At 49.2% G+C, this 25603-nt stretch overlaps 68 non-coding genes and 2 pseudogenes across 68 annotated transcripts; all 70 read right to left on the reverse strand.

Moving 5' to 3' along the window:
• Positions 1-52: 52 nt before the first annotated feature.
• LOC149762586 (5S ribosomal RNA) lies at positions 53-171 on the reverse strand. The gene has a single exon (XR_016410375.1). It is a non-coding gene; the product is annotated as a 5S ribosomal RNA (ribosomal RNA).
• Positions 172-417: 246 nt separating this feature from the next.
• LOC149762587 (5S ribosomal RNA) lies at positions 418-536 on the reverse strand. Its single transcript, XR_016410376.1, has one exon. It is a non-coding gene; the product is annotated as a 5S ribosomal RNA (ribosomal RNA).
• A 247-nt stretch (positions 537-783) lies between these two features.
• Positions 784-902, reverse strand: LOC149762588 (5S ribosomal RNA). Its single transcript, XR_016407849.1, has one exon. It is a non-coding gene; the product is annotated as a 5S ribosomal RNA (ribosomal RNA).
• Positions 903-1148: 246 nt separating this feature from the next.
• LOC149762589 (5S ribosomal RNA) lies at positions 1149-1267 on the reverse strand. Its single transcript, XR_016410377.1, has one exon. It is a non-coding gene; the product is annotated as a 5S ribosomal RNA (ribosomal RNA).
• A 246-nt stretch (positions 1268-1513) lies between these two features.
• Positions 1514-1632, reverse strand: LOC149762590 (5S ribosomal RNA). The gene has a single exon (XR_016412194.1). It is a non-coding gene; the product is annotated as a 5S ribosomal RNA (ribosomal RNA).
• Positions 1633-1878: 246 nt separating this feature from the next.
• Positions 1879-1997, reverse strand: LOC149762591 (5S ribosomal RNA; annotated as a pseudogene).
• A 246-nt stretch (positions 1998-2243) lies between these two features.
• Positions 2244-2362, reverse strand: LOC149762592 (5S ribosomal RNA). Its single transcript, XR_016410379.1, has one exon. It is a non-coding gene; the product is annotated as a 5S ribosomal RNA (ribosomal RNA).
• A 247-nt stretch (positions 2363-2609) lies between these two features.
• LOC149762593 (5S ribosomal RNA) lies at positions 2610-2728 on the reverse strand. Its single transcript, XR_016401352.1, has one exon. It is a non-coding gene; the product is annotated as a 5S ribosomal RNA (ribosomal RNA).
• A 246-nt stretch (positions 2729-2974) lies between these two features.
• Positions 2975-3093, reverse strand: LOC149762594 (5S ribosomal RNA). Its single transcript, XR_016401543.1, has one exon. It is a non-coding gene; the product is annotated as a 5S ribosomal RNA (ribosomal RNA).
• Positions 3094-3339: 246 nt separating this feature from the next.
• LOC149762595 (5S ribosomal RNA) lies at positions 3340-3458 on the reverse strand. Its single transcript, XR_016412196.1, has one exon. It is a non-coding gene; the product is annotated as a 5S ribosomal RNA (ribosomal RNA).
• Positions 3459-3705: 247 nt separating this feature from the next.
• LOC149762596 (5S ribosomal RNA) lies at positions 3706-3824 on the reverse strand. Its single transcript, XR_016407424.1, has one exon. It is a non-coding gene; the product is annotated as a 5S ribosomal RNA (ribosomal RNA).
• A 246-nt stretch (positions 3825-4070) lies between these two features.
• LOC149762597 (5S ribosomal RNA) lies at positions 4071-4189 on the reverse strand. Its single transcript, XR_016410380.1, has one exon. It is a non-coding gene; the product is annotated as a 5S ribosomal RNA (ribosomal RNA).
• A 246-nt stretch (positions 4190-4435) lies between these two features.
• Positions 4436-4554, reverse strand: LOC149762598 (5S ribosomal RNA). The gene has a single exon (XR_016410381.1). It is a non-coding gene; the product is annotated as a 5S ribosomal RNA (ribosomal RNA).
• Positions 4555-4801: 247 nt separating this feature from the next.
• LOC149762599 (5S ribosomal RNA) lies at positions 4802-4920 on the reverse strand. The gene has a single exon (XR_016406127.1). It is a non-coding gene; the product is annotated as a 5S ribosomal RNA (ribosomal RNA).
• A 246-nt stretch (positions 4921-5166) lies between these two features.
• LOC149762600 (5S ribosomal RNA) lies at positions 5167-5285 on the reverse strand. The gene has a single exon (XR_016403127.1). It is a non-coding gene; the product is annotated as a 5S ribosomal RNA (ribosomal RNA).
• A 246-nt stretch (positions 5286-5531) lies between these two features.
• LOC149762601 (5S ribosomal RNA) lies at positions 5532-5650 on the reverse strand. Its single transcript, XR_016410382.1, has one exon. It is a non-coding gene; the product is annotated as a 5S ribosomal RNA (ribosomal RNA).
• Positions 5651-5897: 247 nt separating this feature from the next.
• LOC149762602 (5S ribosomal RNA) lies at positions 5898-6016 on the reverse strand. Its single transcript, XR_016407425.1, has one exon. It is a non-coding gene; the product is annotated as a 5S ribosomal RNA (ribosomal RNA).
• Positions 6017-6262: 246 nt separating this feature from the next.
• On the reverse strand, positions 6263-6381 carry LOC149762603 (5S ribosomal RNA). Its single transcript, XR_016400940.1, has one exon. It is a non-coding gene; the product is annotated as a 5S ribosomal RNA (ribosomal RNA).
• Positions 6382-6627: 246 nt separating this feature from the next.
• Positions 6628-6746, reverse strand: LOC149762604 (5S ribosomal RNA). Its single transcript, XR_016410383.1, has one exon. It is a non-coding gene; the product is annotated as a 5S ribosomal RNA (ribosomal RNA).
• Positions 6747-6993: 247 nt separating this feature from the next.
• Positions 6994-7112, reverse strand: LOC149762605 (5S ribosomal RNA). Its single transcript, XR_016407426.1, has one exon. It is a non-coding gene; the product is annotated as a 5S ribosomal RNA (ribosomal RNA).
• A 246-nt stretch (positions 7113-7358) lies between these two features.
• On the reverse strand, positions 7359-7477 carry LOC149762606 (5S ribosomal RNA). The gene has a single exon (XR_016403128.1). It is a non-coding gene; the product is annotated as a 5S ribosomal RNA (ribosomal RNA).
• Positions 7478-7723: 246 nt separating this feature from the next.
• Positions 7724-7842, reverse strand: LOC149762607 (5S ribosomal RNA). Its single transcript, XR_016410384.1, has one exon. It is a non-coding gene; the product is annotated as a 5S ribosomal RNA (ribosomal RNA).
• A 248-nt stretch (positions 7843-8090) lies between these two features.
• LOC149762608 (5S ribosomal RNA) lies at positions 8091-8209 on the reverse strand. Its single transcript, XR_016401353.1, has one exon. It is a non-coding gene; the product is annotated as a 5S ribosomal RNA (ribosomal RNA).
• A 246-nt stretch (positions 8210-8455) lies between these two features.
• On the reverse strand, positions 8456-8574 carry LOC149762609 (5S ribosomal RNA). Its single transcript, XR_016401544.1, has one exon. It is a non-coding gene; the product is annotated as a 5S ribosomal RNA (ribosomal RNA).
• Positions 8575-8820: 246 nt separating this feature from the next.
• LOC149762610 (5S ribosomal RNA) lies at positions 8821-8939 on the reverse strand. The gene has a single exon (XR_016412197.1). It is a non-coding gene; the product is annotated as a 5S ribosomal RNA (ribosomal RNA).
• Positions 8940-9186: 247 nt separating this feature from the next.
• Positions 9187-9305, reverse strand: LOC149762611 (5S ribosomal RNA). The gene has a single exon (XR_016407427.1). It is a non-coding gene; the product is annotated as a 5S ribosomal RNA (ribosomal RNA).
• A 246-nt stretch (positions 9306-9551) lies between these two features.
• LOC149762612 (5S ribosomal RNA) lies at positions 9552-9670 on the reverse strand. The gene has a single exon (XR_016412198.1). It is a non-coding gene; the product is annotated as a 5S ribosomal RNA (ribosomal RNA).
• A 247-nt stretch (positions 9671-9917) lies between these two features.
• LOC149762613 (5S ribosomal RNA) lies at positions 9918-10036 on the reverse strand. The gene has a single exon (XR_016407428.1). It is a non-coding gene; the product is annotated as a 5S ribosomal RNA (ribosomal RNA).
• Positions 10037-10282: 246 nt separating this feature from the next.
• On the reverse strand, positions 10283-10401 carry LOC149762614 (5S ribosomal RNA). Its single transcript, XR_016410385.1, has one exon. It is a non-coding gene; the product is annotated as a 5S ribosomal RNA (ribosomal RNA).
• Positions 10402-10647: 246 nt separating this feature from the next.
• On the reverse strand, positions 10648-10766 carry LOC149762615 (5S ribosomal RNA). Its single transcript, XR_016410386.1, has one exon. It is a non-coding gene; the product is annotated as a 5S ribosomal RNA (ribosomal RNA).
• A 247-nt stretch (positions 10767-11013) lies between these two features.
• Positions 11014-11132, reverse strand: LOC149762616 (5S ribosomal RNA). The gene has a single exon (XR_016406128.1). It is a non-coding gene; the product is annotated as a 5S ribosomal RNA (ribosomal RNA).
• A 246-nt stretch (positions 11133-11378) lies between these two features.
• Positions 11379-11497, reverse strand: LOC149762617 (5S ribosomal RNA). Its single transcript, XR_016403130.1, has one exon. It is a non-coding gene; the product is annotated as a 5S ribosomal RNA (ribosomal RNA).
• Positions 11498-11743: 246 nt separating this feature from the next.
• Positions 11744-11862, reverse strand: LOC149762618 (5S ribosomal RNA). Its single transcript, XR_016410387.1, has one exon. It is a non-coding gene; the product is annotated as a 5S ribosomal RNA (ribosomal RNA).
• A 247-nt stretch (positions 11863-12109) lies between these two features.
• Positions 12110-12228, reverse strand: LOC149762619 (5S ribosomal RNA). The gene has a single exon (XR_016407429.1). It is a non-coding gene; the product is annotated as a 5S ribosomal RNA (ribosomal RNA).
• Positions 12229-12474: 246 nt separating this feature from the next.
• On the reverse strand, positions 12475-12593 carry LOC149762620 (5S ribosomal RNA). Its single transcript, XR_016400941.1, has one exon. It is a non-coding gene; the product is annotated as a 5S ribosomal RNA (ribosomal RNA).
• Positions 12594-12839: 246 nt separating this feature from the next.
• On the reverse strand, positions 12840-12958 carry LOC149762621 (5S ribosomal RNA). Its single transcript, XR_016410388.1, has one exon. It is a non-coding gene; the product is annotated as a 5S ribosomal RNA (ribosomal RNA).
• A 247-nt stretch (positions 12959-13205) lies between these two features.
• LOC149762622 (5S ribosomal RNA) lies at positions 13206-13324 on the reverse strand. Its single transcript, XR_016407431.1, has one exon. It is a non-coding gene; the product is annotated as a 5S ribosomal RNA (ribosomal RNA).
• A 246-nt stretch (positions 13325-13570) lies between these two features.
• LOC149762623 (5S ribosomal RNA) lies at positions 13571-13689 on the reverse strand. The gene has a single exon (XR_016403131.1). It is a non-coding gene; the product is annotated as a 5S ribosomal RNA (ribosomal RNA).
• A 246-nt stretch (positions 13690-13935) lies between these two features.
• Positions 13936-14054, reverse strand: LOC149762624 (5S ribosomal RNA). Its single transcript, XR_016410390.1, has one exon. It is a non-coding gene; the product is annotated as a 5S ribosomal RNA (ribosomal RNA).
• Positions 14055-14302: 248 nt separating this feature from the next.
• Positions 14303-14421, reverse strand: LOC149762625 (5S ribosomal RNA). The gene has a single exon (XR_016401354.1). It is a non-coding gene; the product is annotated as a 5S ribosomal RNA (ribosomal RNA).
• Positions 14422-14667: 246 nt separating this feature from the next.
• LOC149762626 (5S ribosomal RNA) lies at positions 14668-14786 on the reverse strand. Its single transcript, XR_016401545.1, has one exon. It is a non-coding gene; the product is annotated as a 5S ribosomal RNA (ribosomal RNA).
• A 245-nt stretch (positions 14787-15031) lies between these two features.
• On the reverse strand, positions 15032-15150 carry LOC149762627 (5S ribosomal RNA). The gene has a single exon (XR_016412199.1). It is a non-coding gene; the product is annotated as a 5S ribosomal RNA (ribosomal RNA).
• A 247-nt stretch (positions 15151-15397) lies between these two features.
• On the reverse strand, positions 15398-15516 carry LOC149762628 (5S ribosomal RNA). The gene has a single exon (XR_016407432.1). It is a non-coding gene; the product is annotated as a 5S ribosomal RNA (ribosomal RNA).
• A 246-nt stretch (positions 15517-15762) lies between these two features.
• LOC149762629 (5S ribosomal RNA) lies at positions 15763-15881 on the reverse strand. Its single transcript, XR_016410391.1, has one exon. It is a non-coding gene; the product is annotated as a 5S ribosomal RNA (ribosomal RNA).
• Positions 15882-16127: 246 nt separating this feature from the next.
• LOC149762630 (5S ribosomal RNA) lies at positions 16128-16246 on the reverse strand. Its single transcript, XR_016410392.1, has one exon. It is a non-coding gene; the product is annotated as a 5S ribosomal RNA (ribosomal RNA).
• Positions 16247-16493: 247 nt separating this feature from the next.
• LOC149762631 (5S ribosomal RNA) lies at positions 16494-16612 on the reverse strand. The gene has a single exon (XR_016406129.1). It is a non-coding gene; the product is annotated as a 5S ribosomal RNA (ribosomal RNA).
• Positions 16613-16858: 246 nt separating this feature from the next.
• On the reverse strand, positions 16859-16977 carry LOC149762632 (5S ribosomal RNA). Its single transcript, XR_016403132.1, has one exon. It is a non-coding gene; the product is annotated as a 5S ribosomal RNA (ribosomal RNA).
• Positions 16978-17223: 246 nt separating this feature from the next.
• On the reverse strand, positions 17224-17342 carry LOC149762633 (5S ribosomal RNA). Its single transcript, XR_016401546.1, has one exon. It is a non-coding gene; the product is annotated as a 5S ribosomal RNA (ribosomal RNA).
• Positions 17343-17588: 246 nt separating this feature from the next.
• LOC149762634 (5S ribosomal RNA) lies at positions 17589-17707 on the reverse strand. Its single transcript, XR_016412200.1, has one exon. It is a non-coding gene; the product is annotated as a 5S ribosomal RNA (ribosomal RNA).
• A 247-nt stretch (positions 17708-17954) lies between these two features.
• LOC149762635 (5S ribosomal RNA) lies at positions 17955-18073 on the reverse strand. Its single transcript, XR_016407434.1, has one exon. It is a non-coding gene; the product is annotated as a 5S ribosomal RNA (ribosomal RNA).
• A 246-nt stretch (positions 18074-18319) lies between these two features.
• Positions 18320-18438, reverse strand: LOC149762636 (5S ribosomal RNA). Its single transcript, XR_016410393.1, has one exon. It is a non-coding gene; the product is annotated as a 5S ribosomal RNA (ribosomal RNA).
• Positions 18439-18684: 246 nt separating this feature from the next.
• On the reverse strand, positions 18685-18803 carry LOC149762637 (5S ribosomal RNA). Its single transcript, XR_016410394.1, has one exon. It is a non-coding gene; the product is annotated as a 5S ribosomal RNA (ribosomal RNA).
• Positions 18804-19050: 247 nt separating this feature from the next.
• LOC149762638 (5S ribosomal RNA) lies at positions 19051-19169 on the reverse strand. The gene has a single exon (XR_016406130.1). It is a non-coding gene; the product is annotated as a 5S ribosomal RNA (ribosomal RNA).
• Positions 19170-19415: 246 nt separating this feature from the next.
• Positions 19416-19534, reverse strand: LOC149762639 (5S ribosomal RNA). The gene has a single exon (XR_016403133.1). It is a non-coding gene; the product is annotated as a 5S ribosomal RNA (ribosomal RNA).
• A 246-nt stretch (positions 19535-19780) lies between these two features.
• On the reverse strand, positions 19781-19899 carry LOC149762640 (5S ribosomal RNA). Its single transcript, XR_016410395.1, has one exon. It is a non-coding gene; the product is annotated as a 5S ribosomal RNA (ribosomal RNA).
• A 247-nt stretch (positions 19900-20146) lies between these two features.
• On the reverse strand, positions 20147-20265 carry LOC149762641 (5S ribosomal RNA). The gene has a single exon (XR_016407435.1). It is a non-coding gene; the product is annotated as a 5S ribosomal RNA (ribosomal RNA).
• A 246-nt stretch (positions 20266-20511) lies between these two features.
• On the reverse strand, positions 20512-20630 carry LOC149762642 (5S ribosomal RNA). Its single transcript, XR_016410396.1, has one exon. It is a non-coding gene; the product is annotated as a 5S ribosomal RNA (ribosomal RNA).
• Positions 20631-20876: 246 nt separating this feature from the next.
• On the reverse strand, positions 20877-20995 carry LOC149762643 (5S ribosomal RNA). Its single transcript, XR_016410397.1, has one exon. It is a non-coding gene; the product is annotated as a 5S ribosomal RNA (ribosomal RNA).
• Positions 20996-21242: 247 nt separating this feature from the next.
• On the reverse strand, positions 21243-21361 carry LOC149762644 (5S ribosomal RNA). The gene has a single exon (XR_016407917.1). It is a non-coding gene; the product is annotated as a 5S ribosomal RNA (ribosomal RNA).
• Positions 21362-21607: 246 nt separating this feature from the next.
• LOC149762645 (5S ribosomal RNA) lies at positions 21608-21726 on the reverse strand. The gene has a single exon (XR_016403134.1). It is a non-coding gene; the product is annotated as a 5S ribosomal RNA (ribosomal RNA).
• Positions 21727-21972: 246 nt separating this feature from the next.
• LOC149762646 (5S ribosomal RNA) lies at positions 21973-22091 on the reverse strand. Its single transcript, XR_016410398.1, has one exon. It is a non-coding gene; the product is annotated as a 5S ribosomal RNA (ribosomal RNA).
• A 247-nt stretch (positions 22092-22338) lies between these two features.
• On the reverse strand, positions 22339-22457 carry LOC149762647 (5S ribosomal RNA). Its single transcript, XR_016407436.1, has one exon. It is a non-coding gene; the product is annotated as a 5S ribosomal RNA (ribosomal RNA).
• Positions 22458-22703: 246 nt separating this feature from the next.
• Positions 22704-22821, reverse strand: LOC149762648 (5S ribosomal RNA). The gene has a single exon (XR_016403648.1). It is a non-coding gene; the product is annotated as a 5S ribosomal RNA (ribosomal RNA).
• Positions 22822-23067: 246 nt separating this feature from the next.
• Positions 23068-23186, reverse strand: LOC149762649 (5S ribosomal RNA). The gene has a single exon (XR_016402777.1). It is a non-coding gene; the product is annotated as a 5S ribosomal RNA (ribosomal RNA).
• Positions 23187-23431: 245 nt separating this feature from the next.
• LOC149762650 (5S ribosomal RNA) lies at positions 23432-23550 on the reverse strand (annotated as a pseudogene).
• Positions 23551-23796: 246 nt separating this feature from the next.
• Positions 23797-23915, reverse strand: LOC149762651 (5S ribosomal RNA). The gene has a single exon (XR_016410399.1). It is a non-coding gene; the product is annotated as a 5S ribosomal RNA (ribosomal RNA).
• Positions 23916-24161: 246 nt separating this feature from the next.
• Positions 24162-24280, reverse strand: LOC149762652 (5S ribosomal RNA). The gene has a single exon (XR_016405315.1). It is a non-coding gene; the product is annotated as a 5S ribosomal RNA (ribosomal RNA).
• Positions 24281-24526: 246 nt separating this feature from the next.
• On the reverse strand, positions 24527-24645 carry LOC149762653 (5S ribosomal RNA). Its single transcript, XR_016412928.1, has one exon. It is a non-coding gene; the product is annotated as a 5S ribosomal RNA (ribosomal RNA).
• A 246-nt stretch (positions 24646-24891) lies between these two features.
• Positions 24892-25010, reverse strand: LOC149762654 (5S ribosomal RNA). The gene has a single exon (XR_016412502.1). It is a non-coding gene; the product is annotated as a 5S ribosomal RNA (ribosomal RNA).
• Positions 25011-25257: 247 nt separating this feature from the next.
• On the reverse strand, positions 25258-25376 carry LOC149762655 (5S ribosomal RNA). The gene has a single exon (XR_016407560.1). It is a non-coding gene; the product is annotated as a 5S ribosomal RNA (ribosomal RNA).
• Between the last annotated feature and the right edge of the window lie 227 nt (positions 25377-25603).

Consider the following 25603-nt stretch of genomic DNA (forward strand, 5'->3'; position numbering starts at 1 on the left):
AAAATTAAAAATAAATATTATCAAAAAATAAAAAAGCGGGCAAAAAATAAAAGGGGTGCAACACGAGGACTTCCCAGGGGGTCACCCATCCTAGTACTACTCTCGCCCAAGCACGCTTAACTGCGGAGTTCTGATGGGATCCGGTGCATTAGTGCTGGTATGATCGCACCCATGACATGCCCATCGAAACACCCTTTTATGACAAAGCAGCAGACCTCGACGGCCCGAGACATTCGCGCTGCCGAGGCCGTTTTGGCGTAGGATTCAATGCGATGTTCCGCTATGCGGCATGGCACCGCGAGTCTCCGGACTCAGTTTATTGTCGAGGGAAAAAAATTATGCGAAGAGGAAAAGCCAAAAGCCAAAAAATTAAAAATAAATGTTATCAAAAAAGAAAAAAGCGGGCAAAAAATAAAAGGGGTGCAACACGAGGACTTCCCAGGGGGTCACCCATCCTAGTACTACTCTCGCCCAAGCACGCTTAACTGCGGAGTTCTGATGGGATCCGGTGCATTAGTGCTGGTATGATCGCACCCATGATATGCCCTTCGAAACTCCCTTTTATGACAAAGCAGCAGACCTCGACGGCCCGAGACATTCGCGCTGCCGGGGCCGTTCTGGCGTAGGATTCAACGCGCTGGTCCCGCTATGCGGCATGGCACCGCCAGTCTCCGGACCCAGTTTATTGTCGGGAGAAAAAAATTATCCGAAGAGGAAAAGCCAAAAGCCAAAAAATTAAAAATAAATATTATCAAAAAATAAAAAAGCGGGCAAAAAATAAAAAGGGTGCAACATGAGGACTTCCCAGGGGGTCACCCATCCTAGTACTACTCTCGCCCAAGCACGCTTAACTGCGGAGTTCTGATCGGATCCGGTGCATTAGTGCTGGTATGATCGCACCCAAGACATGCCCTTCGAAACTCCCTTTTATGACAAAGTAGCAGACCTCGACGGCCCGAGACATTCGCGCTGCCGGGGCCGTTCTGGCGTAGGATTCAACAAGCTGTTCCGCTATGCGGCATGGCACCGCCAGTCTCCGGACTCAGTTTATTTTCGGGGGAAAAAAATTATCCAAAGAGGAAAAGCCAAAAGCCGAAAAATAAAAAATAAATGTTATCAAAAAATAAAAAAGCGGGCAAAAAATAAAAGGGGTGCAACACGAGGACTTCCCAGGGGGTCACCCATCCTAGTACTACTCTCGCCCAAGCACGCTTAACTGCGGAGTTCTGATGGGATCCGGTGCATTAGTGCTGGTATGATCGCACCCATGACATGCCCTTCGAAACTCCCTTTTATGACAAAGCAGCAGACCTCGACGGCCCGAGACATTCGCGCTGCCGGGGCCGTTCTGGCGGAGGATTCAACGCGCTGTTCCGCTATGCGGCATGGCACCGCCAGTCTCCGGACTCAGTTTATTTTCGGGGGAAAAAAATTATCCGAAGAGGAAAAGCCAAAAGCCGAAAAATAAAAAATAAATGTTATCAAAAAATAAAAAAGCGGGCAAAAAATAAAAAGGGTGCAACACGAGGACTTCCCAGGGGGTCACCCATCCTAGTACTACTCTCGCCCAAGCACGCTTAACTGCGGAGTTCTGATGGGATCCGGTGCATTAGTGCTGGTATGATCGCACCCATGACATGCCCTTCGAAACTCCCTTTTATAACAAAGCAGCAGACCTCGACGGCCCGAGACATTCGCGCTGCCGGGGCCGTTCTGGCGTAGGATTCAACGCGCTGTTCCGCTATGCGGCATGGCACCGCCAGTCTCCGGACTCAGTTTATTTTCGGGGGGAAAAAATTATCCGAAGAGGAAAAGCCAAAAGCCAAAAAATTAAAAATAAATATTATCAAAAAATAAAAAAGCGGGCAAAAAATAAAAAGGGTGCAACACGAGGACTTCCCAGGGGGTCACCCATCCTAGTACTTCTCTCGCCCAAGCACGCCTAACTGCGGAGTTATGATGGGATCCGGTGCATTAGTGCTGGTATGATCGCACCCATGACATGCCCTTCGAAACTCCCTTTTATGACAAAGCAGCAGACCGCGACGGCCCGAGACATTCGCGCTGCCGGGGCCGTTCTGGCGTAGGATTCAACGCGCTGTTCCGCTATGCGGCATGGCACCGCGAGTCTCCGGACTCAGTTTATTTTCGGGGGAAAAAAATTATCCGAAGAGGAAAAGCCAAAAGCCGAAAAATTAAAAATAAATATTATCAAAAAATAAAAAAGCGGGCAAAAAATAAAAGGGGTGCAACACGAGGACTTCCCAGGGGGTCACCCATCCTAGTACTACTCTCGCCCAAGCACGCTTAACTGCGGAGTTCTGATGGGATCCGGTGCATTAGTGCTGGTATGATCGCACCCATGACATGCCCATCGAAACTCCCTTTTATGACAAAGCAGCAGACCTCGACGGCCCGAGACATTCGCGCCGCCGGGGCCGTTCTGGCGTAGGATTCAACGCGCTATTCCCGCTATGCGGCATGGCACCGCCAGTCTCCGGACTCAGTTTATTTTCGGGGGAAAAAAATTATCCGAAGAGGAAAAGCCAAAAGCCGAAAAATTAAAAATAAATATTATCAAAAAAAAAAAAGTGGAGAAAAAAATAAAAAGGGTGCAACACGAGGACTTCCCAGGGGGTCACCCATCCTAGTACTACTCTCGCCCAAGCACGCTTAACTGCGGAGTTCTGATGGGATCCGGAGCATTAGTGCTGGTATGATCGCACCCATGACATGCCTTTCGAAACTCCCTTTTATGACAAAGTAGCAGACCTCGACGGCCCGAGACATTCGCGCTGCCGGGGCCGTTCTGGCGTAGGATTCAACGCGCTGTTCCGCTATGCGGCATGGCACCGCGAGTCTCCGGACTCAGTTTATTTTCAGGGGAAAAAAATTATCCGAAGAGGAAAAGCCAAAAGCCGAAAAATTAAAAATAAATATTATCAAAAAATAAAAAAGCGGGCAAAAAATAAAAGGGGTGCAACACGAGGACTTCCCAGGGGGTCACCCATCCTAATACTACTCTCGCCCAAGCACGCTTAACTGCGGAGTTCTGATGGGATCCGGTGCATTAGTGCTGGTATGATCGCACCCATGACATGCCCATCGAAACACCCTTTTATGACAAAGCAGCAGACCTCGACGGCCCGAGACATTCGCGCTGCCGGGGCCGTTCTGGCGTAGGATTCAATGCGCTGTTCCGCTATGCGGCATGGCACCGCGAGTCTCCGGACTCAGTTTATTTTCGAGGGGAAAAAATTATCCGAAGAGGAAAAGCCAAAAGCCAAAAAATTAAAAATAAATGTTATCAAAAAAGAAAAAAGCGGGCAAAAAATAAAAAGGGTGCAACACGAGGACTTCCCAGGGGGTCACCCATCCTAGTACTACTCTCGCCCAAGCACGCTTAACTGCGGAGTTCTGATGGGATCCGGTGCATTAGTGCTGGTATGATCGCACCCATGATATGCCCTTCGAAACTCCCTTTTATGACAAAGCAGCAGACCTCGACGGCCCGAGACATTCGCGCTGCCGGGGCCGTTCTGGCGTAGGATTCAACGTGCTGGTCCCGCTATGCGGCATGGCACCGCCAGTCTCCGGACCCAGTTTATTGTCGGGGGAAAAAAATTATCCGAAGAGGAAAAGCCAAAAGCCAAAAAATTAAAAATAAATATTATCAAAAAATAAAAAAGCGGGCAAAAAATAAAAAGGGTGCAACATGAGGACTTCCCAGGGGGTCACCCATCCTAGTACTACTCTCGCCCAAGCACGCTTAACTGCGGAGTTCTGATAGGATCCGGTGCATTAGTGCTGGTATGATCGCACCCAAGACATGCCCTTCGAAACTCCCTTTTATGACAAAGTAGCAGACCTCGACGGCCCGAGACATTCGCGCTGCCGGGGCCGTTCTGGCGTAGGATTCAACACGCTGTTCCGCTATGCGGCATGGCACCGCCAGTCTCCGGACTCAGTTTATTTTCGGGGGAAAAAAATTATCCGAAGAGGAAAAGCCAAAAGCCGAAAAATAAAAAATAAATGTTATCAAAAAATAAAAAAGCGGGCAAAAAATAAAAGGGGTGCAACACGAGGACTTCCCAGGGGGTCACCCATCCTAGTACTACTCTCGCCCAAGCACGCTTAACTGCGGAGTTCTGATGGGATCCGGTGCATTAGTGCTGGTATGATCGCACCCATGACATGCCCTTCGAAACTCCCTTTTATGACAAAGCAGCAGACCTCGACGGCCCGAGACATTCGCGCTGCCGAGGCCGTTCTGGCGTAGGATTCAATGCGCTGTTCCGCTATGCGGCATGGCACCGCGAGTCTCCGGACTCAGTTTATTTTCGAGGGAAAAAAATTATCCGAAGAGGAAAAGTCAAAAGCCAAAAAATTAAAAATAAATGTTATCAAAAAAGAAAAAAGCGGGCAAAAAATAAAAGGGGTGCAACACGAGGACTTCCCAGGGGGTCACCCATCCTAGTACTACTCTCGCCCAAGCACGCTTAACTGCGGAGTTCTGATGGGATCCGGTGCATTAGTGCTGGTATGATCGCACCCATGATATGCCCTTCGAAACTCCCTTTTATGACAAAGCAGCAGACCTCGACGGCCCGAGACATTCGCGCTGCCGGGGCCGTTCTGGCGTAGGATTCAACGCGCTGGTCCCGCTATGCGGCATGGCACCGCCAGTCTCCGGACCCAGTTTATTGTCGGGGGAAAAAAATTATCCGAAGAGGAAAAGCCAAAAGCCAAAAAATTAAAAATAAATATTATCAAAAAATAAAAAAGCGGGCAAAAAATAAAAAGGGTGCAACATGAGGACTTCCCAGGGGGTCACCCATCCTAGTACTACCCTCGCCCAAGCACGCTTAACTGCGGAGTTCTGATAGGATCCGGTGCATTAGTGCTGGTATGATCGCACCCAAGACATGCCCTTCGAAACTCCCTTTTATGACAAAGTAGCAGACCTCGACGGCCCGAGACATTCGCGCTGCCGGGGCCGTTCTGGCGTAGGATTCAACACGCTGTTCCGCTATGCGGCATGGCACCGCCAGTCTCCGGACTCAGTTTATTTTCGAGGGAAAAAAATTATCCGAAGAGGAAAAGCCAAAAGCCGAAAAATAAAAAATAAATGTTATCAAAAAATAAAAAAGCGGGCAAAAAATAAAAGGGGTGCAACACGAGGACTTTCCAGGGGGTCACCCATCCTAGTACTACTCTCGCCCAAGCACGCTTAACTGCGGAGTTCTGATGGGATCCGGTGCATTAGTGCTGGTATGATCGCACCCATGACATGCCCTTCGAAACTCCCTTTTATGACAAAGCAGCAGACCTCGACGGCCCGAGACATTCGCGCTGCCGAGGCCGTTCTGGCGTAGGATTCAATGCGCTGTTCCGCTATGCGGCATGGCACCGCGAGTCTCCGGACTCAGTTTATTTTCGAGGGAAAAAAATTATCCGAAGAGGAAAAGCCAAAAGCCAAAAAATTAAAAATAAATGTTATCAAAAAAGAAAAAAGCGGGCAAAAAATAAAAGGGGTGCAACACGAGGACTTCCCAGGGGGTCACCCATCCTAGTACTACTCTCGCCCAAGCACGCTTAACTGCGGAGTTCTGATGGGATCCGGTGCATTAGTGCTGGTATGATCGCACCCATGATATGCCCTTCGAAACTCCCATTTATGACAAAGCAGCAGACCTCGACGGCCCGAGACATTCGCGCTGCCGGGGCCGTTCTGGCGTAGGATTCAACGTGCTGGTCCCGCTATGCGGCATGGCACCGCCAGTCTCCGGACCCACTTTATTGTCGGGGGAAAAAAATTATCCGAAGAGGAAAAGCCAAAAGCCAAAAAATTAAAAATAAATATTATCAAAAAATAAAAAAGCGGGCAAAAAATAAAAAGGGTGCAACATGAGGACTTCCCAGGGGGTCACCCATCCTAGTACTACTCTCGCCCAAGCACGCTTAACTGCGGAGTTCTGATAGGATCCGGTGCATTAGTGCTGGTATGATCGCACCCAAGACATGCCCTTCGAAACTCCCTTTTATGACAAAGTAGCAGACCTCGACGGCCCGAGACATTCGCGCTGCCGGGGCCGTTCTGGCGTAGGATTCAACACGCTGTTCCGCTATGCGGCATGGCACCGCCAGTCTCCGGACTCAGTTTATTTTCGGGGGAAAAAAATTATCGGAAGAGGAAAAGCCAAAAGCCGAAAAATAAAAAATAAATGTTATCAAAAAATAAAAAAGCGGGCAAAAAATAAAAGGGGTGCAACACGAGGACTTCCCAGTGGGTCACCCATCCTAGTACTACTCTCGCCCAAGCACGCTTAACTGCGGAGTTCTGATGGGATCCGGTGCATTAGTGCTGGTATGATCGCACCCATGACATGCCCTTCGAAACTCCCTTTTATGACAAAGCAGCAGACCTCGACGGCCCGAGACATTCGCGCTGCCGAGGCCGTTCTGGCGTAGGATTCAATGCGCTGTTCCGCTATGCGGCATGGCACCGCGAGTCTCCGGACTCAGTTTATTTTCGAGGGAAAGAAATTATCCGAAGAGGAAAAGTCAAAAGCCAAAAAATTAAAAATAAATGTTATCAAAAAAGAAAAAAGCGGGCAAAAAATAAAAGGGGTGCAACACGAGGACTTCCCAGGGGGTCACCCATCCTAGTACTACTCTCGCCCAAGCACGCTTAACTGCGGAGTTCTGATGGGATCCGGTGCATTAGTGCTGGTATGATCGCACCCATGATATGCCCTTCGAAACTCCCTTTTATGACAAAGCAGCAGACCTCGACGGCCCGAGACATTCGCGCTGCCGGGGCCGTTCTGGCGTAGGATTCAACGCGCTGGTCCCGCTATGCGGCATGGCACCGCCAGTCTCCGGACCCAGTTTATTGTCGGGGGAAAAAAATTATCCGAAGAGGAAAAGCCAAAAGCCAAAAAATTAAAAATAAATATTATCAAAAAATAAAAAAGCGGGCAAAAAATAAAAAGGGTGCAACATGAGGACTTCCCAGGGGGTCACCCATCCTAGTACTACTCTCGCCCAAGCACGCTTAACTGCGGAGTTCTGATAGGATCCGGTGCATTAGTGCTGGTATGATCGCACCCAAGACATGCCCTTCGAAACTCCCTTTTATGACAAAGTAGCAGACCTCGACGGCCCGAGACATTCGCGCTGCCGGGGCCGTTCTGGCGTAGGATTCAACACGCTGTTCCGCTATGCGGCATGGCACCGCCAGTCTCCGGACTCAGTTTATTTTCGAGGGAAAAAAATTATCCGAAGAGGAAAAGCCAAAAGCCGAAAAATAAAAAATAAATGTTATCAAAAAATAAAAAAGCGGGCAAAAAATAAAAGGGGTGCAACACGAGGACTTTCCAGGGGGTCACCCATCCTAGTACTACTCTCGCCCAAGCACGCTTAACTGCGGAGTTCTGATGGGATCCGGTGCATTAGTGCTGGTATGATCGCACCCATGACATGCCCTTCGAAACTCCCTTTTATGACAAAGCAGCAGACCTCGACGGCCCGAGACATTCGCGCTGCCGAGGCCGTTCTGGCGTAGGATTAAATGCGCTGTTCCGCTATGCGGCATGGCACCGCGAGTCTCCGGACTCAGTTTATTTTCGAGGGAAAAAAATTATCCGAAGAGGAAAAGCCAAAAGCCAAAAAATTAAAAATAAATGTTATCAAAAAAGAAAAAAGCGGGCAAAAAATAAAAGGGGTGCAACACGAGGACTTCCCAGGGGGTCACCCATCCTAGTACTACTCTCGCCCAAGCACGCTTAACTGCGGAGTTCTGATGGGATCCGGTGCATTAGTGCTGGTATGATCGCACCCATGACATGCCCATCGAAACTCCCTTTTATGACAAAGCAGCAGACCTCGACGGCCCGAGACATTCGCGCCGCCGGGGCCGTTCTGGCGTAGGATTCAACGCGCTATTCCCGCTATGCGGCATGGCACCGCCAGTCTCCGGACTCAGTTTATTTTCGGGGGAAAAAAATTATCCGAAGAGGAAAAGCCAAAAGCCGAAAAATTAAAAATAAATATTATCAAAAAATAAAAAAGTGGAGAAAAAAATAAAAAGGGTGCAACACGAGGACTTCCCAGGGGGTCACCCATCCTAGTACTACTCTCGCCCAAGCACGCTTAACTGCGGAGTTCTGATGGGATCCGGAGCATTAGTGCTGGTATGATCGCACCCATGACATGCCTTTCGAAACTCCCTTTTATGACAAAGCAGCAGACCTCGACGGCCCGAGACATTCGCGCTGCCGGGGCCGTTCTGGCGTAGGATTCAACGCGCTGTTCCGCTATGCGGCATGGCACCGCGAGTCTCCGGACTCAGTTTATTTTCGGGGGAAAAAAATTATCCGAAGAGGAAAAGCCAAAAGCCGAAAAATTAAAAATAAATATTATCAAAAAATAAAAAAGCGGGCAAAAAATAAAAGGGGTGCAACACGAGGACTTCCCAGGGGGTCACCCATCCTAATACTACTCTCGCCCAAGCACGCTTAACTGCGGAGTTCTGATGGGATCCGGTGCATTAGTGCTGGTATGATCGCACCCATGACATGCCCATCGAAACACCCTTTTATGACAAAGCAGCAGACCTCGACGGCCCGAGACATTCGCGCTGCCGGGGCCGTTCTGGCGTAGGATTCAATGCGCTGTTCCGCTATGCGGCATGGCACCGCGAGTCTCCGGACTCAGTTTATTTTCGAGGGGAAAAAATTATCCGAAGAGGAAAAGCCAAAAGCCAAAAAATTAAAAATAAATGTTATCAAAAAAGAAAAAAGCGGGCAAAAAATAAAAAGGGTGCAACACGAGGACTTCCCAGGGGGTCACCCATCCTAGTACTACTCTCGCCCAAGCACGCTTAACTGCGGAGTTCTGATGGGATCCGGTGCATTAGTGCTGGTATGATCGCACCCATGATATGCCCTTCGAAACTCCCTTTTATGACAAAGCAGCAGACCTCGACGGCCCGAGACATTCGCGCTGCCGGGGCCGTTCTGGCGTAGGATTCAACGTGCTGGTCCCGCTATGCGGCATGGCACCGCCAGTCTCCGGACCCAGTTTATTGTCGGGGGAAAAAAATTATCCGAAGAGGAAAAGCCAAAAGCCAAAAAATTAAAAATAAATATTATCAAAAAATAAAAAAGCGGGCAAAAAATAAAAAGGGTGCAACATGAGGACTTCCCAGGGGGTCACCCATCCTAGTACTACTCTCGCCCAAGCACGCTTAACTGCGGAGTTCTGATAGGATCCGGTGCATTAGTGCTGGTATGATCGCACCCAAGACATGCCCTTCGAAACTCCCTTTTATGACAAAGTAGCAGACCTCGACGGCCCGAGACATTCGCGCTGCCGGGGCCGTTCTGGCGTAGGATTCAACACGCTGTTCCGCTATGCGGCATGGCACCGCCAGTCTCCGGACTCAGTTTATTTTCGGGGGAAAAAAATTATCCGAAGAGGAAAAGCCAAAAGCCGAAAAATAAAAAATAAATGTTATCAAAAAATAAAAAAGCGGGCAAAAAATAAAAAGGGTGCAACACGAGGACTTCCCAGGGGGTCACCCATCCTAGTACTACTCTCGCCCAAGCACGCTTAACTGCGGAGTTCTGATGGGATCCGGTGCATTAGTGCTGGTATGATCGCACCCATGATATGCCCTTCGAAACTCCCTTTTATGACAAAGCAGCAGACCTCGACGGCCCGAGACATTCGCGCTGCCGGGGCCGTTCTGGCGTAGGATTCAACGTGCTGGTCCCGCTATGCGGCATGGCACCGCCAGTCTCCGGACCCAGTTTATTGTCGGGGGAAAAAAATTATCCGAAGAGGAAAAGCCAAAAGCCAAAAAATTAAAAATAAATATTATCAAAAAATAAAAAAGCGGGCAAAAAATAAAAAGGGTGCAACATGAGGACTTCCCAGGGGGTCACCCATCCTAGTACTACTCTCGCCCAAGCACGCTTAACTGCGGAGTTCTGATAGGATCCGGTGCATTAGTGCTGGTATGATCGCACCCAAGACATGCCCTTCGAAACTCCCTTTTATGACAAAGTAGCAGACCTCGACGGCCCGAGACATTCGCGCTGCCGGGGCCGTTCTGGCGTAGGATTCAACACGCTGTTCCGCTATGCGGCATGGCACCGCCAGTCTCCGGACTCAGTTTATTTTCGGGGGAAAAAAATTATCCGAAGAGGAAAAGCCAAAAGCCGAAAAATAAAAAATAAATGTTATCAAAAAATAAAAAAGCGGGCAAAAAATAAAAGGGGTGCAACACGAGGACTTCCCAGGGGGTCACCCATCCTAGTACTACTCTCGCCCAAGCACGCTTAACTGCGGAGTTCTGATGGGATCCGGTGCATTAGTGCTGGTATGATCGCACCCATGACATGCCCTTCGAAACTCCCTTTTATGACAAAGCAGCAGACCTCGACGGCCCGAGACATTCGCGCTGCCGAGGCCGTTCTGGCGTAGGATTCAATGCGCTGTTCCGCTATGCGGCATGGCACCGCGAGTCTCCGGACTCAGTTTATTTTCGAGGGAAAAAAATTATCCGAAGAGGAAAAGTCAAAAGCCAAAAAATTAAAAATAAATGTTATCAAAAAAGAAAAAAGCGGGCAAAAAATAAAAGGGGTGCAACACGAGGACTTCCCAGGGGGTCACCCATCCTAGTACTACTCTCGCCCAAGCACGCTTAACTGCGGAGTTCTGATGGGATCCGGTGCATTAGTGCTGGTATGATCGCACCCATGATATGCCCTTCGAAACTCCCTTTTATGACAAAGCAGCAGACCTCGACGGCCCGAGACATTCGCGCTGCCGGGGCCGTTCTGGCGTAGGATTCAACGCGCTGGTCCCGCTATGCGGCATGGCACCGCCAGTCTCCGGACCCAGTTTATTGTCGGGGGAAAAAAATTATCCGAAGAGGAAAAGCCAAAAGCCAAAAAATTAAAAATAAATATTATCAAAAAATAAAAAAGCGGGCAAAAAATAAAAAGGGTGCAACATGAGGACTTCCCAGGGGGTCACCCATCCTAGTACTACCCTCGCCCAAGCACGCTTAACTGCGGAGTTCTGATAGGATCCGGTGCATTAGTGCTGGTATGATCGCACCCAAGACATGCCCTTCGAAACTCCCTTTTATGACAAAGTAGCAGACCTCGACGGCCCGAGACATTCGCGCTGCCGGGGCCGTTCTGGCGTAGGATTCAACACGCTGTTCCGCTATGCGGCATGGCACCGCCAGTCTCCGGACTCAGTTTATTTTCGAGGGAAAAAAATTATCCGAAGAGGAAAAGCCAAAAGCCGAAAAATAAAAAATAAATGTTATCAAAAAATAAAAAAGCGGGCAAAAAATAAAAGGGGTGCAACACGAGGACTTTCCAGGGGGTCACCCATCCTAGTACTACTCTCGCCCAAGCACGCTTAACTGCGGAGTTCTGATGGGATCCGGTGCATTAGTGCTGGTATGATCGCACCCATGACATGCCCTTCGAAACTCCCTTTTATGACAAAGCAGCAGACCTCGACGGCCCGAGACATTCGCGCTGCCGAGGCCGTTCTGGCGTAGGATTCAATGCGCTGTTCCGCTATGCGGCATGGCACCGCGAGTCTCCGGACTCAGTTTATTTTCGAGGGAAAAAAATTATCCGAAGAGGAAAAGCCAAAAGCCAAAAAATTAAAAATAAATGTTATCAAAAAAGAAAAAAGCGGGCAAAAAATAAAAGGGGTGCAACACGAGGACTTCCCAGGGGGTCACCCATCCTAGTACTACTCTCGCCCAAGCACGCTTAACTGCGGAGTTCTGATGGGATCCGGTGCATTAGTGCTGGTATGATCGCACCCATGATATGCCCTTCGAAACTCCCATTTATGACAAAGCAGCAGACCTCGACGGCCCGAGACATTCGCGCTGCCGGGGCCGTTCTGGCGTAGGATTCAACGTGCTGGTCCCGCTATGCGGCATGGCACCGCCAGTCTCCGGACCCACTTTATTGTCGGGGGAAAAAAATTATCCGAAGAGGAAAAGCCAAAAGCCAAAAAATTAAAAATAAATATTATCAAAAAATAAAAAAGCGGGCAAAAAATAAAAAGGGTGCAACATGAGGACTTCCCAGGGGGTCACCCATCCTAGTACTACTCTCGCCCAAGCACGCTTAACTGCGGAGTTCTGATAGGATCCGGTGCATTAGTGCTGGTATGATCGCACCCAAGACATGCCCTTCGAAACTCCCTTTTATGACAAAGTAGCAGACCTCGACGGCCCGAGACATTCGCGCTGCCGGGGCCGTTCTGGCGTAGGATTCAACACGCTGTTCCGCTATGCGGCATGGCACCGCCAGTCTCCGGACTCAGTTTATTTTCGGGGGAAAAAAATTATCGGAAGAGGAAAAGCCAAAAGCCGAAAAATAAAAAATAAATGTTATCAAAAAATAAAAAAGCGGGCAAAAAATAAAAGGGGTGCAACACGAGGACTTCCCAGTGGGTCACCCATCCTAGTACTACTCTCGCCCAAGCACGCTTAACTGCGGAGTTCTGATGGGATCCGGTGCATTAGTGCTGGTATGATCGCACCCATGACATGCCCTTCGAAACTCCCTTTTATGACAAAGCAGCAGACCTCGACGGCCCGAGACATTCGCGCTGCCGAGGCCGTTCTGGCGTAGGATTCAATGCGCTGTTCCGCTATGCGGCATGGCACCGCGAGTCTCCGGACTCAGTTTATTTTCGAGGGAAAGAAATTATCCGAAGAGGAAAAGTCAAAAGCCAAAAAATTAAAAATAAATGTTATCAAAAAAGAAAAAAGCGGGCAAAAAATAAAAGGGGTGCAACACGAGGACTTCCCAGGGGGTCACCCATCCTAGTACTACTCTCGCCCAAGCACGCTTAACTGCGGAGTTCTGATGGGATCCGGTGCATTAGTGCTGGTATGATCGCACCCATGATATGCCCTTCGAAACTCCCTTTTATGACAAAGCAGCAGACCTCGACGGCCCGAGACATTCGCGCTGCCGGGGCCGTTCTGGCGTAGGATTCAACGCGCTGGTCCCGCTATGCGGCATGGCACCGCCAGTCTCCGGACCCAGTTTATTGTCGGGGGAAAAAAATTATCCGAAGAGGAAAAGCCAAAAGCCAAAAAATTAAAAATAAATATTATCAAAAAATAAAAAAGCGGGCAAAAAATAAAAAGGGTGCAACATGAGGACTTCCCAGGGGGTCACCCATCCTAGTACTACTCTCGCCCAAGCACGCTTAACTGCGGAGTTCTGATAGGATCCGGTGCATTAGTGCTGGTATGATCGCACCCAAGACATGCCCTTCGAAACTCCCTTTTATGACAAAGTAGCAGACCTCGACGGCCCGAGACATTCGCGCTGCCGGGGCCGTTCTGGCGTAGGATTCAACACGCTGTTCCGCTATGCGGCATGGCACCGCCAGTCTCCGGACTCAGTTTATTTTCGAGGGAAAAAAATTATCCGAAGAGGAAAAGCCAAAAGCCGAAAAATAAAAAATAAATGTTATCAAAAAATAAAAAAGCGGGCAAAAAATAAAAGGGGTGCAACACGAGGACTTTCCAGGGGGTCACCCATCCTAGTACTACTCTCGCCCAAGCACGCTTAACTGCGGAGTTCTGATGGGATCCGGTGCATTAGTGCTGGTATGATCGCACCCATGACATGCCCTTCGAAACTCCCTTTTATGACAAAGCAGCAGACCTCGACGGCCCGAGACATTCGCGCTGCCGAGGCCGTTCTGGCGTAGGATTAAATGCGCTGTTCCGCTATGCGGCATGGCACCGCGAGTCTCCGGACTCAGTTTATTTTCGAGGGAAAAAAATTATCCGAAGAGGAAAAGCCAAAAGCCAAAAAATTAAAAATAAATGTTATCAAAAAAGAAAAAAGCGGGCAAAAAATAAAAGGGGTGCAACACGAGGACTTCCCAGGGGGTCACCCATCCTAGTACTACTCTCGCCCAAGCACGCTTAACTGCGGAGTTCTGATGGGATCCGGTGCATTAGTGCTGGTATGATCGCACCCATGACATGCCCATCGAAACTCCCTTTTATGACAAAGCAGCAGACCTCGACGGCCCGAGACATTCGCGCCGCCGGGGCCGTTCTGGCGTAGGATTCAACGCGCTATTCCCGCTATGCGGCATGGCACCGCCAGTCTCCGGACTCAGTTTATTTTCGGGAGAAAAAAATTATCCGAAGAGGAAAAGCCAAAAGCCGAAAAATTAAAAATAAATATTATCAAAAAATAAAAAAGTGGAGAAAAAAATAAAAAGGGTGCAACACGAGGACTTCCCAGGGGGTCACCCATCCTAGTACTACTCTCGCCCAAGCACGCTTAACTGCGGAGTTCTGATGGGATCCGGAGCATTAGTGCTGGTATGATCGCACCCATGACATGCCTTTCGAAACTCCCTTTTATGACAAAGCAGCAGACCTCGACGGCCCGAGACATTCGCGCTGCCGGGGCCGTTCTGGCGTAGGATTCAACGCGCTGTTCCGCTATGCGGCATGGCACCGCGAGTCTCCGGACTCAGTTTATTTTCGGGGGAAAAAAATTATCCGAAGAGGAAAAGCCAAAAGCCGAAAAATTAAAAATAAATATTATCAAAAAATAAAAAAGCGGGCAAAAAATAAAAGGGGTGCAACACGAGGACTTCCCAGGGGGTCACCCATCCTAATACTACTCTCGCCCAAGCACGCTTAACTGCGGAGTTCTGATGGGATCCGGTGCATTAGTGCTGGTATGATCGCACCCATGACATGCCCATCGAAACACCCTTTTATGACAAAGCAGCAGACCTCGACGGCCCGAGACATTCGCGCTGCCGGGGCCGTTCTGGCGTAGGATTCAATGCGCTGTTCCGCTATGCGGCATGGCACCGCGAGTCTCCGGACTCAGTTTATTTTCGAGGGAAAAAATTATCCGAAGAGGAAAAGCCAAAAGCCAAAAAATTAAAAATAAATGTTATCAAAAAAGAAAAAAGCGGGCAAAAAATAAAAAGGGTGCAACACGAGGACTTCCCAGGGGGTCACCCATCCTAGTACTACTCTCGCCCAAGCACGCTTAACTGCGGAGTTCTGATGGGATCCGGTGCATTAGTGCTGGTATGATCGCACCCATGATATGCCCTTCGAAACTCCCTTTTATGACAAAGCAGCAGACCTCGACGGCCCGAGATATTCGCGCTGCCGGGGCCGTTCTGGCGTAGGATTCAACGTGCTGGTCCCGCTATGCGGCATGGCACCGCCAGTCTCCGGACCCAGTTTATTGTCGGGGGAAAAAAATTATCCGAAGAGGAAAAGCCAAAAGCCAAAAAATTAAAAATAAATATTATCAAAAAATAAAAAAGCGGGCAAAAAATAAAAAGGGTGCAACATGAGGACTTCCCAGGGGGTCACCCATCCTAGTACTACTCTCGCCCAAGCACGCTTAACTGCGGAGTTCTGATAGGATCCGGTGCATTAGTGCTGGTATGATCGCACCCAAGACATGCCCTTCGAAACTCCCTTTTATGACAAAGTAGCAGACCTCGACGGCCCGAGACATTCGCGCTGCCGGGGCCGTTCTGGCGTAGGATTCAACACGCTGTTCCGCTATGCGGCATGGCACCGCCAGTCTCCGGACTCAGTTTATTTTCGGGGGAAAAAAATTATCCGAAGAGGAAAAGCCAAAAGCCGAAAAATAAAAAATAAATGTTATCAAAAAATAAAAAAGCGGGCAAAAAATAAAAGGGGTGCAACACGAGGACTTCCCAGGGGGTCACCCATCCTAGTACTACTCTCGCCCAAGCACGCTTAACTGCGGAGTTCTGATGGGATCCGGTGCATTAGTGCTGGTATGATCGCACCCATGACATGCCCTTCGAAACTCCCTTTTATGACAAAGCAGCAGACCTCGACGGCCCGAGACATTCGCGCTGCCGAGGCCGTTCTGGCGTAGGATTCAATGCGCTGTTCCGCTATGCGGCATGGCACCGCGAGTCTCCGGACTCAGTTTATTTTCGAGGGAAAAAAATTATCCGAAGAGGAAAAGTCAAAAGCCAAAAAATTAAAAATAAATGTTATCAAAAAAGAAAAAAGCGGGCAAAAAATAAAAGGGGTGCAACACGAGGACTTCCCAGGGGGTCACCCATCCTAGTACTACTCTCGCCCAAGCACGCTTAACTGCGGAGTTCTGATGGGATCCGGTGCATTAGTGCTGGTATGATCGCACCCATGATATGCCCTTCGAAACTCCCTTTTATGACAAAGCAGCAGACCTCGACGGCCCGAGACATTCGCGCTGCCGGGGCCGTTCTGGCGTAGGATTCAACGCGCTGGTCCCGCTATGCGGCATGGCACCGCCAGTCTCCGGACCCAGTTTATTGTCGGGGGAAAAAAATTATCCGAAGAGGAAAAGCCAAAAGCCAAAAAATTAAAAATAAATATTATCAAAAAATAAAAAAGCGGGCAAAAAATAAAAAGGGTGCAACATGAGGACTTCCCAGGGGGTCACCCATCCTAGTACTACCCTCGCCCAAGCACGCTTAACTGCGGAGTTCTGATAGGATCCGGTGCATTAGTGCTGGTATGATCGCACCCAAGACATGCCCTTCGAAACTCCCTTTTATGACAAAGTAGCAGACCTCGACGGCCCGAGACATTCGCGCTGCCGGGGCCGTTCTGGCGTAGGATTCAACACGCTGTTCCGCTATGCGGCATGGCACCGCCAGTCTCCGGACTCAGTTTATTTTCGAGGGAAAAAAATTATCCGAAGAGGAAAAGCCAAAAGCCGAAAAATAAAAAATAAATGTTATCAAAAAATAAAAAAGCGGGCAAAAAATAAAAGGGGTGCAACACGAGGACTTTCCAGGGGGTCACCCATCCTAGTACTACTCTCGCCCAAGCACGCTTAACTGCGGAGTTCTGATGGGATCCGGTGCATTAGTGCTGGTATGATCGCACCCATGACATGCCCTTCGAAACTCCCTTTTATGACAAAGCAGCAGACCTCGACGGCCCGAGACATTCGCGCTGCCGAGGCCGTTCTGGCGTAGGATTCAATGCGCTGTTCCGCTATGCGGCATGGCACCGCGAGTCTCCGGACTCAGTTTATTTTCGGGGGAAAAAAATTATCCGAAGAGGAAAAGCCAAAAGCCGAAAAATTAAAAATAAATATTATCAAAAAATAAAAAAGCGGGCAAAAAATAAAAGGGGTGCAACACGAGGACTTCCCAGGGGGTCACCCATCCTAATACTACTCTCGCCCAAGCACGCTTAACTGCGGAGTTCTGATGGGATCCGGTGCATTAGTGCTGGTATGATCGCACCCATGACATGCCCATCGAAACACCCTTTTATGACAAAGCAGCAGACCTCGACGGCCCGAGACATTCGCGCTGCCGGGGCCGTTCTGGCGTAGGATTCAATGCGCTGTTCCGCTATGCGGCATGGCACCGCGAGTCTCCGGACTCAGTTTATTTTCGAGGGGAAAAAATTATCCGAAGAGGAAAAGCCAAAAGCCAAAAAATTAAAAATAAATGTTATCAAAAAAGAAAAAAGCGGGCAAAAAATAAAAAGGGTGCAACACGAGGACTTCCCAGGGGGTCACCCATCCTAGTACTACTCTCGCCCAAGCACGCTTAACTGCGGAGTTCTGATGGGATCCGGTGCATTAGTGCTGGTATGATCGCACCCATGATATGCCCTTCGAAACTCCCTTTTATGACAAAGCAGCAGACCTCGACGGCCCGAGACATTCGCGCTGCCGGGGCCGTTCTGGCGTAGGATTCAACGTGCTGGTCCCGCTATGCGGCATGGCACCGCCAGTCTCCGGACCCAGTTTATTGTCGGGGGAAAAAAATTATCCGAAGAGGAAAAGCCAAAAGCCAAAAAATTAAAAATAAATATTATCAAAAAATAAAAAAGCGGGCAAAAAATAAAAAGGGTGCAACATGAGGACTTCCCAGGGGGTCACCCATCCTAGTACTACTCTCGCCCAAGCACGCTTAACTGCGGAGTTCTGATAGGATCCGGTGCATTAGTGCTGGTATGATCGCACCCAAGACATGCCCTTCGAAACTCCCTTTTATGACAAAGTAGCAGACCTCGACGGCCCGAGACATTCGCGCTGCCGGGGCCGTTCTGGCGTAGGATTCAACACGCTGTTCCGCTATGCGGCATGGCACCGCCAGTCTCCGGACTCAGTTTATTTTCGGGGGAAAAAAATTATCCGAAGAGGAAAAGCCAAAAGCCGAAAAATAAAAAATAAATGTTATCAAAAAATAAAAAAGCGGGCAAAAAATAAAAGGGGTGCAACACGAGGACTTCCCAGGGGGTCACCCATCCTAGTACTACTCTCGCCCAAGCACGCTTAACTGCGGAGTTCTGATGGGATCCGGTGCATTAGTGCTGGTATGATCGCACCCATGACATGCCCTTCGAAACTCCCTTTTATGACAAAGCAGCAGACCTCGACGGCCTGAGACATTCGCGCTGCCGAGGCCGTTCTGGCGTAGGATTCAATGCGCTGTTCCGCTATGCGGCATGGCACCGCGAGTCTCCGGACTCAGTTTATTTTCGAGGGAAAAAAATTATCCGAAGAGGAAAAGTCAAAAGCCAAAAAATTAAAAATAAATGTTATCAAAAAAGAAAAAAGCGGGCAAAAAATAAAAGGGGTGCAACACGAGGACTTCCCAGGGGGTCACCCATCCTAGTACTACTCTCGCCCAAGCACGCTTAACTGCGGAGTTCTGATGGGATCCGGTGCATTAGTGCTGGTATGATCGCACCCATGATATGCCCTTCGAAACTCCCTTTTATGACAAAGCAGCAGACCTCGACGGCCCGAGACATTCGCGCTGCCGGGGCCGTTCTGGCGTAGGATTCAACGCGCTGGTCCCGCTATGCGGCATGGCACCGCCAGTCTCCGGACCCAGTTTATTGTCGGGGGAAAAAAATTATCCGAAGAGGAAAAGCCAAAAGCCAAAAAATTAAAAATAAATATTATCAAAAAATAAAAAAGCGGGCAAAAAATAAAAAGGGTGCAACATGAGGACTTCCCAGGGGGTCACCCATCCTAGTACTACCCTCGCCCAAGCACGCTTAACTGCGGAGTTCTGATAGGATCCGGTGCATTAGTGCTGGTATGATCGCACCCAAGACATGCCCTTCGAAACTCCCTTTTATGACAAAGTAGCAGACCTCGACGGCCCGAGACATTCGCGCTGCCGGGGCCGTTCTGGCGTAGGATTCAACACGCTGTTCCGCTATGCGGCATGGCACCGCCAGTCTCCGGACTCAGTTTATTTTCGAGGGAAAAAAATTATCCGAAGAGGAAAAGCCAAAAGCCGAAAAATAAAAAATAAATGTTATCAAAAAATAAAAAAGCGGGCAAAAAATAAAAGGGGTGCAACACGAGGACTTTCCAGGGGGTCACCCATCCTAGTACTACTCTCGCCCAAGCACGCTTAACTGCGGAGTTCTGATGGGATCCGGTGCATTAGTGCTGGTATGATCGCACCCATGACATGCCCTTCGAAACTCCCTTTTATGACAAAGCAGCAGACCTCGACGGCCCGAGACATTCGCGCTGCCGAGGCCGTTCTGGCGTAGGATTCAATGCGCTGTTCCGCTATGCGGCATGGCACCGCGAGTCTCCGGACTCAGTTTATTTTCGAGGGAAAAAAATTATCCGAAGAGGAAAAGCCAAAAGCCAAAAAATTAAAAATAAATGTTATCAAAAAAGAAAAAAGCGGGCAAAAAATAAAAGGGGTGCAACACGAGGACTTCCCAGGGGGTCACCCATCCTAGTACTACTCTCGCCCAAGCACGCTTAACTGCGGAGTTCTGATGGGATCCGGTGCATTAGTGCTGGTATGATCGCACCCATGATATGCCCTTCGAAACTCCCATTTATGACAAAGCAGCAGACCTCGACGGCCCGAGACATTCGCGCTGCCGGGGCCGTTCTGGCGTAGGATTCAACGTGCTGGTCCCGCTATGCGGCATGGCACCGCCAGTCTCCGGACCCACTTTATTGTCGGGGGAAAAAAATTATCCGAAGAGGAAAAGCCAAAAGCCAAAAAATTAAAAATAAATATTATCAAAAAATAAAAAAGCGGGCAAAAAATAAAAAGGGTGCAACATGAGGACTTCCCAGGGGGTCACCCATCCTAGTACTACTCTCGCCCAAGCACGCTTAACTGCGGAGTTCTGATAGGATCCGGTGCATTAGTGCTGGTATGATCGCACCCAAGACATGCCCTTCGAAACTCCCTTTTATGACAAAGTAGCAGACCTCGACGGCCCGAGACATTCGCGCTGCCGGGGCCGTTCTGGCGTAGGATTCAACACGCTGTTCCGCTATGCGGCATGGCACCGCCAGTCTCCGGACTCAGTTTATTTTCGGGGGAAAAAAATTATCTGAAGAGGAAAAGCCAAAAGCCGAAAAATAAAAAATAAATGTTATCAAAAAATAAAAAAGCGGGCAAAAAATAAAAGGGGTGCAACACGAGGACTTCCCAGGGGGTCACCCATCCTAGTACTACTCTCGCCCAAGCACGCTTAACTGCGGAGTTCTGATGGGATCCGGTGCATTAGTGCTGGTATGATCGCACCCATGACATGCCCTTCGAAACTCCCTTTTATGACAAAGCAGCAGACCTCGACGGCCCGAGACATTCGCGCTGCCGAGGCCGTTCTGGCGTAGGATTCAATGCGCTGTTCCGCTATGCGGCATGGCACCGCGAGTCTCCGGACTCAGTTTATTTTCGAGGGAAAGAAATTATCCGAAGAGGAAAAGTCAAAAGCCAAAAAATTAAAAATAAATGTTATCAAAAAAGAAAAAAGCGGGCAAAAAATAAAAGGGGTGCAACACGAGGACTTCCCAGGGGGTCACCCATCCTAGTACTACTCTCGCCCAAGCACGCTTAACTGCGGAGTTCTGATGGGATCCGGTGCATTAGTGCTGGTATGATCGCACCCATGATATGCCCTTCGAAACTCCCTTTTATGACAAAGCAGCAGACCTCGACGGCCCGAGACATTCGCGCTGCCGGGGCCGTTCTGGCGTAGGATTCAACGCGCTGGTCCCGCTATGCGGCATGGCACCGCCAGTCTCCGGACCCAGTTTATTGTCGGGGGAAAAAAATTATCCGAAGAGGAAAAGCCAAAAGCCAAAAAATTAAAAATAAATATTATCAAAAAATAAAAAAGCGGGCAAAAAATAAAAAGGGTGCAACATGAGGACTTCCCAGGGGGTTACCCATCCTAGTACTACTCTCGCCCAAGCACGCTTAACTGCGGAGTTCTGATAGGATCCGGTGCATTAGTGCTGGTATGATCGCACCCAAGACATGCCCTTCGAAACTCCCTTTTATGACAAAGTAGCAGACCTCGACGGCCCGAGACATTCGCGCTGCCGGGGCCGTTCTGGCGTAGGATTCAACACGCTGTTCCGCTATGCGGCATGGCACCGCCAGTCTCCGGACTCAGTTTATTTTCGAGGGAAAAAAATTATCCGAAGAGGAAAAGCCAAAAGCCGAAAAATAAAAAATAAATGTTATCAAAAAATAAAAAAGCGGGCAAAAAATAAAAGGGGTGCAACACGAGGACTTTCCAGGGGGTCACCCATCCTAGTACTACTCTCGCCCAAGCACGCTTAACTGCGGAGTTCTGATGGGATCCGGTGCATTAGTGCTGGTATGATCGCACCCATGACATGCCTTTCGAAACTCCCTTTTATGACAAAGCAGCAGACCTCGACGGCCCGAGACATTCGCGCTGCCGAGGCCGTTCTGGCGTAGGATTAAATGCGCTGTTCCGCTATGCGGCATGGCACCGCGAGTCTCCGGACTCAGTTTATTTTCGAGGGAAAAAAATTATCCGAAGAGGAAAAGCCAAAAGCCAAAAAATTAAAAATAAATGTTATCAAAAAAGAAAAAAGCGGGCAAAAAATAAAAGGGGTGCAACACGAGGACTTCCCAGGGGGTCACCCATCCTAGTACTACTCTCGCCCAAGCACGCTTAACTGCGGAGTTCTGATGGGATCCGGTGCATTAGTGCTGGTATGATCGCACCCATGATATGCCCTTCGAAACTCCCATTTATGACAAAGCAGCAGACCTCGACGGCCCGAGACATTCGCGCTGCCGGGGCCGTTCTGGCGTAGGATTCAACGTGCTGGTCCCGCTATGCGGCATGGCACCGCCAGTCTCCGGACCCAGTTTATTGTCGGGGGAAAAAAATTATCCGAAGAGGAAAAGCCAAAAGCCAAAAAATTAAAAATAAATATTATCAAAAAATAAAAAAACGGGCAAAAAATAAAAAGGGTGCAACATGAGGACTTCCCAGGGGGTCACCCATCCTAGTACTACTCTCGCCCAAGCACGCTTAACTGCGGAGTTCTGATAGGATCCGGTGCATTAGTGCTGGTATGATCGCACCCAAGACATGCCCTTCGAAACTCCCTTTTATGACAAAATAGCAGACCTCGACGGCCCGAGACATTCGCGCTGCCGGGACCGTTCTGGCGTAGGATTCAACACGCTGTTCCGCTATGCGGCATGGCACCGCCAGTCTCCGGACTCAGTTTATTTTCGGGGGAAAAAAATTATCCGAAGAGGAAAAGCCAAAAGCCGAAAAATAAAAAATAAATGTTATCAAAAAATAAAAAAGCGGGCAAAAAATAAAAGGGGTGCAACACGAGGACTTCCCAGGGGTCACCCATCCTAGTACTACTCTCGCCCAAGCACGCTTAACTGCGGAGTTCTGATGGGATCCGGTGCATTAGTGCTGGTATGATCGCACCCATGACATGCCCTTCGAAACACCCTTTTATGACAAAGCAGCAGACCTCGACGGCCCGAGACATTCGCGCTGCCGGGGCCGTTCTGGCGTAGGATTCAACGCGCTGTTCCGCTATGCGGCATGGCACCGCCAGTCTCCGGACTCAGTTTATTTTCGGGGGAAAAAAATTATCCGAAGAGGAAAAGCCAAAAGCCGAAAAATAAAAAATAAATGTTATCAAAAAATAAAAAAGCGGGCAAAAAATAAAAGGGGTGCAACACGAGGACTTCCCAGGGGGTCACCCATCCTAGTACTACTCTCGCCCAAGCACGCTTAACTGCGGAGTTCTGATGGGATCCGGTGCATTAGTGTTGGTATGATCGCACCCATGACATGCCCTTCGAAACTCCCTTTTATGACAAAGCAGCAGACCTCGACGGCCCGAGACATTCGCGCTGCCGGGGCCGTTCTGGCGTAGGATTCAACGCGCTGTTCCGCTATGCGGCATGGCACCGCCAGTCTCCGGACTCAGTTTATTTTCGGGGGGAAAAATTATCCGAAGAGGAAAAGCCAAAAGCCAAAAAATTAAAAATAAATATTATCAAAAAATAAAAAAGCGAGCAAAAAATAAAAAGGGTGCAACACGAGGACTTCCCAGGGGGTCACCCATCCTAGTACTTCTCTCGCCCAAGCACGCCTAACTGCGGAGTTATGATGGGATCCGGTGCATTAGTGCAGGTATGATCGCACCCATGACATGCCCTTCGAAACTCCCTTTTATGACAAAGCAGCAGACCGCGACGGCCCGAGACATTCGCGCTGCCGGGGCCGTTCTGGCGTAGGATTCAACGCGCTGTTCCGCTATGCGGCATGGCACCGCGAGTCTCCGGACTCAGTTTATTTTCGGGGGAAAAAAATTATCCAAAGAGGAAAAGCCAAAAGCCGAAAAATTAAAAATAAATATTATCAAAAAATAAAAAAGCGGGCAAAAAATAAAAGGGGTGCAACACGAGGACTTCCCAGGGGGTCACCCATCCTAGTACTACTCTCGCCCAAGCACGCTTAACTGCGGAGTTCTGATGGGATCCGGTGCATTAGTGCTGGTATGATCGCACCCATGACATGCCCTTCGAAACTCCCTTTTATGACAAAGCAGCAGACCTCGACGGCCCGAGACATTCGCGCTGCCGGGGCCGTTCTGGCGTAGGATTCAACGCGCTGTTCCGCTATGCGGCATGGCACCGCCAGTCTCCGGACTCAGTTTATTTTCGGGGGAAAAAAATTATCCGAAGAGGAAAAGCCAAAAGCCGAAAAATAAAAAATAAATGTTATCAAAAAATAAAAAAGCGGGCAAAAAATAAAAGGGGTGCAACACGAGGACTTCCCAGGGGGTCACCCATCCTAGTACTACTCTCGCCCAAGCACGCTTAACTGCGGAGTTCTGATGGGATCCGGTGCATTAGTGCTGGTATGATCGCTCCTATGACATGCCCTTCGAAACTCCCTTTTATGACAAAGCAGCAGACCTCGACGGCCCGAGACATTCGCGCTGCCGGGGCCGTTCTGGCGTAGGATTCAACGCGCTGTTCCGCTATGCGGCATGGCACCGCGAGTCTCCGGACTCAGTTAATTTTCGGGGGAAAAAAATTATCCGAAGAGGAAAAGCCAAAAGCCGAAAAATTAAAAATAAATATTATCAAAAAATAAAAAAGCGGGCAAAAAATAAAAGGGGTGCAACACGAGGACTTCCCAGGGGGTCACCCATCCTAGTACTACTCTCGCCCAAGCACGCTTAACTGCGGAGTTCTGATGGGATCCGGTGCATTAGTGCAGGTATGATCGCACCCATGACATGCCCATCGAAACACCCTTTTATGACAAAGCAGCAGACCTCGACGGCCCGAGACATTCGCGCTGCCGGGGCCGTTCTGGCGTAGGATTCAATGCGCTGTTCCGCTATGCGGCATGGCACCGCGAGTCTCCGGACTCAGTTTATTTTCGAGGGAAAAAAATTATCCGAAGAGGAAAAGCCAAAAGCCAAAAAATTAAAAATAAATGTTATCAAAAAAGAAAAAAGCGGGCAAAAAATAAAAGGGGTGCAACACGAGGACTTCCCAGGGGGTCACCCATCCTAGTACTACTCTCGCCCAAGCACGCTTAACTACGGAGTTCTGATGGGATCCGGTGCATTAGTGCTGGTATGATCGCACCCATGAGATGCCCTTCGAAACTCCCATTTATGACAAAGCAGCAGACCTCGACGGCCCGAGACATTCGCGCTGCCGGGGCCGTTCTGGCGTAGGATTCAACGTGCTGGTCCCGCTATGCGGCATGGCACCGCCAGTCTCCGTACCCAGTTTATTGTCGGGGGAAAAAAATTATCCGAAGAGGAAAAGCCAAAAGCCAAAAAATTAAAAATAAATATTATCAAAAAATAAAAAAGCGGGCAAAAAATAAAAAGGGTGCAACATGAGGACTTCCCAGGGGGTCACCCATCCTAGTACTACTCTCGCCCAAGCACGCTTAGCTGCGGAGTTCTGATAGGATCCGGTGCATTAGTGCTGGTATGATCGCACCCAAGACATGCCCTTCGAAACTCCCTTTTATGACAAAGTAGCAGACCTCGACGGCCCGAGACATTCGCGCCGCCGGGGCCGTTCTGGCGTAGGATTCAACACGCTGTTCCGCTATGCGGCATGGCACCGCCAGTCTCCGGACTCAGTTTATTTTCGGGAGAAAAAAATTATCCGAAGAGGAAAAGCCAAAAGCCGAAAAATAAAAAATAAATGTTATCAAAAAATAAAA

This window comes from Phoenix dactylifera, chromosome 4 (genome assembly GCF_051530095.1).
Source record: "Phoenix dactylifera cultivar Ajwa chromosome 4, Ajwa_hap1_PhDact_Kaust_v1.1, whole genome shotgun sequence".
Lineage (NCBI taxonomy): Eukaryota > Viridiplantae > Streptophyta > Magnoliopsida > Arecales > Arecaceae > Phoenix > Phoenix dactylifera.